Here is an 11,713-nt window from a genome sequence, read left to right on the forward strand (position 1 = left end):
GTCCGGATTGGACTCTGCTTGGCGTGGAAGGCAAGCTTCACGACCGACTATGAAGATTCCTTCTTATGTAACCGACTCTATGTAAACCCTAGATCCCCTCGGTGTCTATATAAACCGGAGGGGATACTCCAAAAAGGACACATTCATTACCATAGTCATATAGGCTAGGCTTTTAGGGTTTAGCCATCACGATCTCATGGTATATCAACTCTTGTAACACCCATATTCATCAATATCAATCAAGTAGGACGTAGGGTATTACCTCCATAGAGAGGGCCCGAACCTGGGTAAACATTGTGTCCCCTGTCTCCTGTTACCATCAATCCTAGACGCATAGTTCGGGACCCCCTACCCGAGATCCGCTGGTTTTGACACCGACATTGGTGCTTTCATTGAGAGTTCCACTATGCCGTCGACAAAAGGCTCGATGGCTCTCCTTGTATTTAAAGAAAACATCACCCCTGGAGGAGCTCTGGCCTCGGGCCAAACCCTCCGGTTGAGCGGCTTTACTATGGTCACCTGTTCGACCGTTGAGCCGACGATGACCTCTCAGGCCATCGAAAACCCCCTTCGCATCAACTCCGAGCACTCCAAGCATATGGATCCGGAAGAGCTTTCGTCTTTGAACGAACTCCTAGATCGCATCGCCGCTTTGGGAATAGCCACAGACTACGAACAGATCGGGCTTAAAACCGATCAAGGAGAAATCGAGACCCTACCAGTCACCCACCAGATTGCGGTAGTCGTGGAGCAGGACGACAAGTTTTCTTCTATACTGAAGACGGACTATGTCCTGATCGCCGACCAGGAAAATCCGGATACCCACCCGCGAAAGGATGCGACCAGCCTTCCGAAGATAGCATCGGACGAAGGTCCTAAACAATCAGAAGATATTCTGGACACCAGACTGTTAAGCCCGGAAGATCATCAGACTCCGGATAATCGGTCGGGCCGGGGTTCGGATTTAATTCCACCCACCCACCCGGATTTAGACACTCTCGTGAGCATAAAATAGCAGTCTCAGGAAACAGTCCACCACTTCTAGGCCAGATTCCCCCTTGTCAAGGACAAGGTAAAAGATTGTCGTGACGAAGACGCAATATCAGCGTTCTGCAACAATTGCGCGGACGAAGGAATCCTCAACGCCTTCAATCGCCGCTGCATACTGAAATTCGTTGACTTAGCAACCATCGTACAAAAATACAGTGCGATGGAGAGCACCTGAAAAACTTAGGCAGCTCGCTGGGAACTGTCAGTCCCAACTCAACTTCCCCTACAGGCCAAAAGGGCGCACCCTCGCGGCACGCCCAGTCCAACAGTCAAGAAACACAAAACCGCTATGCGGCATGGCACTGTTTTGACCGAGTGGCTCGATGGCCCATGCAAAATACATACAACACCAGATGCCGTGGCAACCCATAGCCTTAGAGCATGTTGGATACTACGACAGGTAGCCAAAAGCGGCGAGGATATCCTTATCAAGGACGACTCAGAATGGCATCCCCCATTGGACGATAACTCAAGAGTATTGACGGTCTTTGAGACATTCGCTTCAAATAACAAGCGCAAAAGGGCGCTCCGCGAGCTCACCAAAGTCCGCCAAATTGCTACGATAAACCCCTGGAATGACACAGCTATAACATTCAATGCCGGCAACGAACCGAAGTACAGAACAGTGCGAGCGCCAGCTGCATTAGTCCTCAGTCCCATCGTGGACGGGTTTTGACTAACCAAGGTCCTCATGGACGGCGGCAGCAGACTAAAGCTCATTTATGAGGACACACTCCATAAAATGGAAATAGACAGGAGCCGCATCATGCAAAGCAACACAACCTTCCGAGGAATTATTCCTAGTCGAGAGGCGCGGTGCGCGGGCAAAATGACACTTGACATAGTATTCGGCACGCCGGAGAACTACCGATCCGAAGAAATAACTTTCCAAGTGCCCCCTTTCAGGAGAAGATATCACGCTCTGTTGGGGCGGGATGCTTTTACACGCTTTCAGGCCATACCCCACTACGGGTATATGAAGCTCAAGATGCCCGGACCAAACGGTATAATCACTCTCGTCAGTGATCCGGACATAGCACTCTGTGTCGAAAACAAAACCACATCCCTGGCCCTAGAGGAGATATCCGAAGCCCTCACAGCCGACAAATTAACTACACTATGCTCCACGGTGGACAGGGACGATATAATCCTCGACAAACGCCCTAAATCCACATCATTTAAATCAGCAAAGGAAATAGTCAAATTCCAGGTCCACCCAACGGACCCCAAGAAGACAGCATCTATCGGAGCTCAACTGAACCCAACAGTTGACATCGCACTACGAGAATTCCTGTGCGAAAACTGGGACATATTTGCCTGGCACCCTTCAGATATGCCAGGGATCCCACGCGAGCTGGCCGAACATAGCCTCAATATATTAAAGGGGTTCAAACCGGTCAAGCAATCACTGCGGTGCTTTTCCGAACCCAAGTGTCAAGCAATGGGGGAAGAGCTGGCCAAACTCATCAAGGCCGGATTCATTAGAGAAATCAAACACCCGGACTGGCTAGCAAACCTAGTGATGGTACCAAAGAAGGACAAATCTTGGCGCCTATGCATCGATTTCAAAGACCTCAATAAGGCTTGCCCTAAGGACCCCTACCCCCTCCCCCGCATTGATCAAATCATCGATGTCACTGCAGGACACGACTCATTATGTTTCCTCGATGCATATTCCGGATACCATCAAATCAAAATGAAGGAGTCCGATCAAGCCGCAACAGCATTTATCACCCCATATGGGCCATTCTGCTTTAACACCATGCCCTTTGGGCTCAAGAACGCAGGCGCCACATACCAATGCATGATTCAAACATGCCTGGAGAAACAGATCGGCAAAATAGTACAAACTTACATCGATGACATCGTCGTCAAAACCAGGCACATTGAAACATTAATAGGCGACTTACGTCTTACATTCGACAACCTCCGGGCATATGACATTAAGCTCGACCCGGAAAAGTGTGTCTTTGGCATCCCCGCTAGAAAACTATTGGGCTTCATCGTCTCCAATAGAGGAATCAAAGCAAACCCAGCCAAAATCCGAGCTCTGTCACAACTGGCTAAGCCAACAGATCTTAAACAAGTTCAAAAGCTTGTGGTCTGCATAGCAGCTCTAAGCCGCTTTATCTCTAGATTGGAAGAAAAGGCACTGCCACTCTATCGCCTTCTACGGCGAACCGACCACTTCGAGTGGATGGACGCGACAACAGCCGGATTGGAGGAAATAAAAACCCTTCTTGCGAGCAATCCAATACTGTCCGCACCAAACGCCGGCGAACCAATGTTATTATACATATCGGCAACACACCAGGTAGTGAGTGCCGTACTCGTCGTCGAACGAGAACAACACAGACATAAATTCCCGCTTCAGAAGCCAGTATACTACGTATCCACTGTCCTTACACCATGCAAATCCCGGTACCCTCATTATCAAAAAATAGCATATGTGGTCTTCATGGCATCCCGAAAGCTCCGTCACTACTTCCAGGAGTGTTCGATCATGGTGGCCTCCTAAGTACCAATCAATTACATCATAAACAACCATGATGCTACAGGTCGGATTGCCAAATGGGCCATTGAACTCCTCCCATTCGATATTACATGTAAACCACATCGAGCCATCAAGTCCCTAGTACTGGCCGACTTCGTCGCCGAATGGACAGAGGCCGAACTCCCTAAAGAGTACGGCACATACTCCAATTGGGTCATGTACTTCGACGGCTCCAAAATGCTAGCAGGATTAGGAGCGGGGGTCGTTTTAACGTCCCCTACGGGAGACATCATCCAGTACGTTCTCCAAATACTATACACGGACTCCAATAATGCAGCCGAATACGAGGCCTTATTACATGGTCTCCGGATGGCTGTCTCCATGGGCATACAACGCCTAGAGGTACGCGGGGACTCGAACCTCGCAATATCTCAAATAAACGGAGATTTCAACGCTAAAGATCCAAAGATGGCAGCGTATCGTAACGAAGTCATCAAAATGTCGGACCGGTTTGAAGGACTCGAGTTCCATCATGTGGCCCGAGAAAGTAATCAAGCGGCGGACGTTCTTGCTCGTATCGGCGCTAAGCGCGAACCCGTCCCACCTAATATTTTTCCTGGAAAGGCTCTTTAAGCCATCCGTGGTGTGGCAGGGGGGAAACAGCAATACAAGTCCCGAATCAAGCATAATCCAAGATCCCGGAAACACCGACGTCGTCGGGGGCTCAGCCATCGAAATAACACCATCGGTGCATCTCATCATGGCAGTCATTGCCCCATGGACCGAACCCTTCCCGGCCTACCTCAACAGGAAAGAGCTTCCCGAGGACCAGAATGAGTGAAAGGATCAATATGGTTGACTAGAGGGGGGGTGAATAGGCAACTAACAATTTTTAGCTTTTCTTTAACAAGTTAAACTTTGCATCAAAATAGGTTGTCTAGAAATGCAACTAGGTGAGCAACCTATATGATGCAACGAGGATAGGTACACAAGCAAGCAAGAGATATGAAACAAGTAAGCTTGCTTAAATAAAGGCACGAGATAACCAAGAGTGGAGACGGTGGAGACGAGGATGTGTTACCGAAGTTCCTTCCCTTTGAGAGGAAGTACATCTCCGTTGGAGCGGTGTGGAGGCACAATGCTCCCCAAGAAGCCACTAGGGCCACCATATTCTCCTCACGCCCTCACACAATGCGAGATGCCGTGATTCCACTATTGGTGCCCTTGAAGGCGGCTACCGAACCTTTACAAACAAGGTTGGGGCTCTCTCCACAACTTAATTGGAGGCTCCCAACAAAACCACGAAGCTTCACCACAATGGAATATGGCTCCGAGGTGACCTCAACCGTCTAGGGTGCTCAAACACCCAAGAGTAACAAAATCCACACAAGAAAGTATGGGGGAACCAAATATCCTTTGGTGGAAGTGTAGATCTAGGTCTCCTCCTTCAATCCCTAGCAAATCAACAAGTTTGAGTGGCTAGAGAGAGAGATCGGGCAAGAGAGCTTGAAGGGCATCAATGGTGGAGTGAGAGAGGTCAAAGGTGGGAGAGGTAGGTGGGAGAAGCTCCCTTATATAGTCACCCTCAATTTCCAACCGTTACTGTGAATTTAGCACTGCAGCGGTACAACCGGTCCTCGTCCCGGTACAACCGGGACTCATGGTGTAACTGCAGAACCCTGCCAAGCGGTGCAACCGGACCAGGGGGGCGGTAGTACCGGCTAAGAAAAATAACCGGACTAACCGCCTGGCCACCGCACAATCACCGCATCAAAACAGGAGCTTGACCGGTACTTGGGCGGTGCCTGGCCGGAACAACCGTATGGCCTTGAGCTCTTGGGTGGCTAAGTCCTGAGCGGAAGAACCGCTCGGACCACCGATGGTATCGGTCATCGTGGAACGACCGGACCAACCGGGCCACTACCGCCCAAGAACCGCATCAAACCATAAGCGAGAGCGGTACTTGAGCGGTGCATGGACGGAACCACCACCCCAGCTGTTGCAGAGCATGGTGGCGGTACCACTGCCCGGAGGCAGCGGTACAACCACTCGAGCACAGCTGGTGAGCGACAAGACCCAGCGGTACAACCGCTCCAGAGAGCAGTACAACCGTTGGGCAGAAACAGTGAGCAGAAAAGAAAAGAGGGGAAGAGGCAAGGAAAACTCTCTCTCTCACACACACCTGAGGAAGGCAAAGAGAGGGTGAGAAAAGTGTACGTGAACTGATTCCCCCAGAGCTTCCTAATGAGGATTCCCTCTTGATAGTACGGGTACTCTACGACCAAAGAAAATAAAACCGTAGAGGACACGTCTTCGATCTTTTCCTTCGAGAGGTAATAGCAATCCGATGTAAGCCTAAGCATCGAGAACCTGAAACATATAGCACACGTTTAGACCACAAAGGGTTGTCATCATCATCCAAAACATAAAGTAGGGAAATGCCCTTTCAATCTCCCCCTTTTTGGTGGATGATGACAACAACACGATTTGCAAGAGATAAGTCAATGAAATCTAGATGGAACTCCCCCTGAATGTGTGCCCCAACAAGTACTAGCTGTTAGAAAGCATGGGCACACTCTCAGGACTAGACTCCCCCTAGATTTTATAGACTCATCACTCTGAGCTCAAAAGGATAGACAATATAATACTTAGAGGCAATAATAATGATAAAGACCTACGAATAAACGGAGTAGCAAGTCTAGCAAGTCTCACACACAGCATGGAACGAAACAAGTCCACAAACAAACACAAAAACACGAGAACAAGAGAAAACAACCCAAGCAAATCCCCGAGACCTATAGAACCCTCTCCCCCTTTGGCATCAAGACACCAAAAAGGAAAAGAGCGAAGCTAGCGACCCAAAGCTCAGGCGTCCTCCTCTGACTCCTCAGTCGCATCTGGATCTTCATCATCAGAGTCGTCATCGGCATCATGATCAGATACTTACATGGCATTGTCAGCTGCTGCAAACGAGGATGATGGCTGGGGAGGGGCTTCATCATCAGTCCAGGTGCTATGGGTAGAGATCCAACGCTCCTCTGGGGTGATGCTCTTCTCAGAGCCACTCTGAACCTGCATGTTGAGGTGCTTCATCATTGCAATTTGGCGACGCCGTGCGAGCTTCTCATTGACATGTGCCTCATACATCTTCTTCTGGATGTCAGCCTGGAGACAAAAGGTCTTCTTTACCTTGGCAGTAAGTTTGCCCACCCACGAAACCTTGGCCCCTGGCTCCAGCTCAAAGTCCTCATCGTCAGAAGTAGTATAGACATCCTCAGGAGCATGTTCAGGGAAGCGAGGCTCGGCATGCTTCTTCTTCTTAAGGAGCTTGACCTCATGAACAGTGAGGTTGTCTGGAGAAGTGAGGAGCTCTCTAGGACGACGAACAACCCACATAGAGTTCAGAAAGCACATGACAAACAGAGCGTAGATTGGGACTTTACGGTAGATGACCATGTTGTACATCTCATGCCACAACCAATTTGACACATCAAACGTTGCCCCTGTCCCCACCATGGTCTTCATAGCAACCATCAAATCAACCAGATAGCCATGAATTTCATCTTGATTGCCCACCTTGGGCAAGAGCACATTGCGGAACACTCGGTGCATGATGTCATAGACCTTCTCCAAATCCTTGGATTCTCCAATAATCCCATGGCCCCGAATGTACAGAGGGGCAAGCTTCTCCTTAGGCATGGACTCAGGAAAATCATGAGGGCGAATGCCACCCCTTCCTTGCAGACCGGTATCCTCGTACCCAATAGCATTGCAGAAAGCCCTCCAGGGAACGTGAAACAATTCATCGCGACACATGAAGGTGAGAGTGCGCGCATCATCTTCCCCAAAATGAACCGTGGCATAGAACTGATGGATGAGTTGAACATCAAAGTCACAGTTGACTGACATGATTTTGACAAGATCAAACTCCTCGCAGAGAGCTAACGCCTCACCAAAATACTCCATGTTGTTCCTCCAATTATCAAAATCAATCGTCCACTGCTTGGCATATATATTCTTGTTGTGCTCAAAGAGTTCATGAACAATCCGCACTTGCATCTCATTCCGGAACTGAACAGTGGTCCAACGGGGAGCAATGGGAACCTCATACGAATTCTTTGAGCGGTAGGCTTCCCAATCCTTGGCTTTCCAACGATGCAACGGCATGACCACACGTTGCTTAGCAGCTGCAGACTTTTCACGGCGAGTGGGCTTGGTGGGAATCACAACTTCTTCATCATCTGACACAACCTGGCGCAAGGTCCTTCGTGCCCTCTTCTTGGTCTTGCGAGGAGCAGAGCGAGAACTAGAGCCACCTGAACACACACACACGAGAAGAACACACAAAAACCCAACAAGAATGAGAGGATTGCACCCACTAGCAGAAAAGGAACAAGTTGCAACAACAGAGAAGATAGAACAGTGCTTAGTGGTTGATATACTCCGGTTGTACCGGATCTTCCGCCGGTAGTACCGCTCCAGCGGTTGTACCGCCTGTAGGGGCGGTAGTACCGCTCCAGCGGTTGTATCGCCCGTAGGGGCGGTAGAACCGCTGACAGTGGCACTACCAGGGAAGATAGATCTAATCGAGGCATAGGAATCACACAAGTAATATTCCGAATTCTAAGTGCTGCAAACAAGACAGGAGGCTAACAAAGAACTCTTCTAAGCCATAGATCGAACACTAAACGCGGAAAGATGGGTAAAGCCCTAGGCAAGGAATAACCCTACACAAAAACTAGAGGCAAAGAACACGAGGCATTACCACCATCCATGGGAAGAGATCGGAAGGCCTCCACGGAGAGAATCCACGGAGAGCCAAGGATCCGAAGCGCGAGACGCACTCCGGGGCAGGGGTAGAGATGGTCGGCGGCTAGGGCAAGAAAAAGAGGAACGAGAATGAAGGGAAAAAGACAACCCTTCAGCCCTGTCGATATATATATATATAGGGCCGTACGCACGCCCCGGTAGAACCGCTTCGGGGAGCGGTTGTACCGCTCGTCTGGTACAGACCGGTGGATGGAGGCGGTACTTCCGGTGCCTGGAAGGCAGCGGTAGTACCGCATGGCAACAACCGGTAGTACCGGACGTGGGTTACCGTGGGATTGTGCGGTGGAACCGCCCAAGTACCGAACAGAAACCCTTGGGATGACACAACCCGGTACCAGCGGTAGAACCGCTCGTGGTACCGGTTGTACCGCCCGACCACACAAGCCCAAACCAAGATTAAATGAGTGCAATCCGGAGGGAGGAAGAAGGGGCACAAAGACAGGAGAGAAACAACACCCTAGGAGAACCTAACACAAAGAGCAAAGGGAGAAAGAGAGAAAACAACACGAGAACAACAAGGCTAACTCCAACTCCCCGAAGAGAGGACGGTGGCCGAGGCCACCTATGTTTGAGTCAATTGGTATGGCACCGCGAAGAATTATCCTTGGGTCCATGACCAAAACTCGTCTTTGAAGCACAAGTACCATCAAATATGGCTAATGTGAAAGACACAATCAATTTATGCATAATGGGGGGAGGGAGAGTTCATTGAGAGAATAACACTCCCCCTATGTCCATGCCTACACCTAAACTAGACAACAAGTTGAGCGTGGTAGGGTGTGCAAGGGTTCAAGCCACATTGCTCGAATCAATGATATTTAGCTCATGCCTTAACTCGCGAAATCTTGCTTCATCTAAGGGCTTCGTGAAAATATCTGCAAGGTTGTCATGAGTGTTGACATAGTTGAGCTCGATCTCTCCTCGTCTAATGTGATCCCGGATGAAGTGATACCGGATCTCAATATGCTTCGTCTTGAAATGTTGTACCCGATTGAGAGAGATCTTGATGGCACTTTCATTGTCACACCAAAGAGGCACTTTGTCACAAGTGACACCGTAATCATTTAAAGTTTGCCTCATCCATAGGATTTGAGCATAACAACTACCGGCGGCAACATACTCCGCCTCAGTGGACGAGAGAGACACACAACTTTGCTTTTTGGAAGACCAACTTACCAAAGAGCAACCAAGGAATTGGCACCCTCCGGAAGTGGACTTCCTATCCACTTTGTCTCCCGCCCAATCGGAATCCGAGTACCCTACAAGCTTGAAGTTTGATCCTCTAGGGTACCATAGGCCAAAGTTTGAGGTATGAGCCAAATATCGAAAGATTCGTTTGACCGCCACATAGTGACTTTCCTTAGGTGCGGCTTGAAACCGTGCACAAATTCCCACACTCAACATGATGTCCGGTCTAGATGCACAAAGGTAAAGCAAGGATCCAATCATGGAACGATATACCTTTTGATCCACCACTTTACCATTGGGATCTAAGTCAAGTTGGCACTTGGTGGGCATTGGAGTGGAAGTAGGCTTGACGTCACTTAGCTTGAATCTCTTGAGCATGTCTTGAGTGTATTTGGATTGATTGATGAAGGTTCCTTCTCTTCTTTGCTTCACTTCGAACCCTAGAAAGAACTTCAACTCTCCCATGAAGGACATCTCGAACTTTAAGGTCATGAGAGCGGCAAATTCCTCATTGAAAGCTTTGTTAGGAGAACCAAAGATAATATCATCAACATATAATTGGCACACAAACAACTCCCCTTTGACCTTCTTAGTAAAAAGAGTGGGGTCGATTAGCCCAACTTCAAAACCACGATCTTGTAACAACTCGGTAAGGTGGTCATACCACGCACGTGGGGCTTGTTTAAGGCCATAGAGCGCCTTATCGAGTTGATACACATGATTAGGAAAGTAGGGATCCTTGAACCCGGGGGGTTGCTTGACGTAAACCAATTCATTAATGGGACCATTAAGAAAAGCACTCTTCACATCCATTTGTTGTAACTTAAAATTATGATGAGAAGCATATGCAATTAACAAGCGAATGGATTCAAGATGAGCAACGGGAGCAAAGGTTTCACCGTAGTCGATACCCTCGACTTGGGAGTGGCCTTGTGCTACCAAACGAGCCTTGTTGCGAATGATAATCCCATGGGCATCTTGCTTGTTCTTGAATATCCACTTGGTTCCAATGACATTGTGGTTCCCCGTTGGCCTTGGCACCAATCTCCACACTTTGTTGCGCTCGAAGTTGTTGAGTTCTTCGTGCATGGCATTGAGCCAATCCGGATCTTCTAGTGCCTCATAAACCTTGTGGGGTTCCACACAAGAGACAAACGCATGATGCTCACAATAATTTGCTAATTGTCTACGAGTGCTTACCCCCTTTCTTAAGCTTCCAAGCACATTCGTCATGAGATGATCCTTGATGGAGAGCTTGGATGCAATCTTGGCGGCACGATGCTCTAATTCCTCCTCGGTGGTGAGTTGAGGAGCGGTTACTTGATCATATTGAGTGCCGTCATGAACTTGTTCTTGATCTTGAACTTGCTCGGGGGAGAGAACTTGACCTTGGGCATCACTTGGTGTGTCAACACCGTCTTGAGTATGATCTTGCCCTTGGTCTTGTTCATGAGGTTGAGGGCCTTCACTTTGTTCTTCGGAAGCATGTGGGCCTTGGTTTGGTGATGGCTCCACTTGAGTGGAGCATTGTCCTTCTCCTTCGGCCACAAGGGGTTCCTCAATGGGTAGGATAAAACCAACACCCATTCTTCTTATGGCTTGAGGAGGAATTTCATCACCTACATCACAAGTGCCACTTTGCTCCATTTGGGAGCCGTTATTCTCATCAAACTCCACGTTACATGTCTCCTCAATAAGTCCTGTGGATTTATTGAGGACACGGTAAGCATGAGAGTTTGTAGCATAACCAACAAATATGCCCTCATGAGCTCTAGCCTCAAATTTAGACAACCGAACACCTTTCTTGAGAATGAAACACTTACACCCGAACACCCGGAAGTACTTGAGGTTGGGCTTGTTACCGGTGAGTATCTCATATGGAGTCTTGTTAAAGCCCTTGCGGAGGTAGAGCCGATTGGATGCATGACACGCGGTGTTGATGGCTTCGGCCCAAAAGTTGTACGGAGACTTGAACTCCGCCATCATGGTCCTTGCAGCATCCATCAACGTCCGGTTCTTCCTTTCCGCAACACCGTTTTGTTGAGGGGTGTATGGTGCGGAATATTGGTGCTTGATTCCCTCATCACTAAGAAATTCATCCAAGGTGTAGTTCTTGAACTCGGTGCCGTTGTCACTTCTTATTGTCAAGAT

This window comes from Triticum aestivum, chromosome 2A, assembly GCF_018294505.1.
Source record: "Triticum aestivum cultivar Chinese Spring chromosome 2A, IWGSC CS RefSeq v2.1, whole genome shotgun sequence".
NCBI classification, from domain to species: Eukaryota; Viridiplantae; Streptophyta; class Magnoliopsida; order Poales; family Poaceae; genus Triticum; species Triticum aestivum.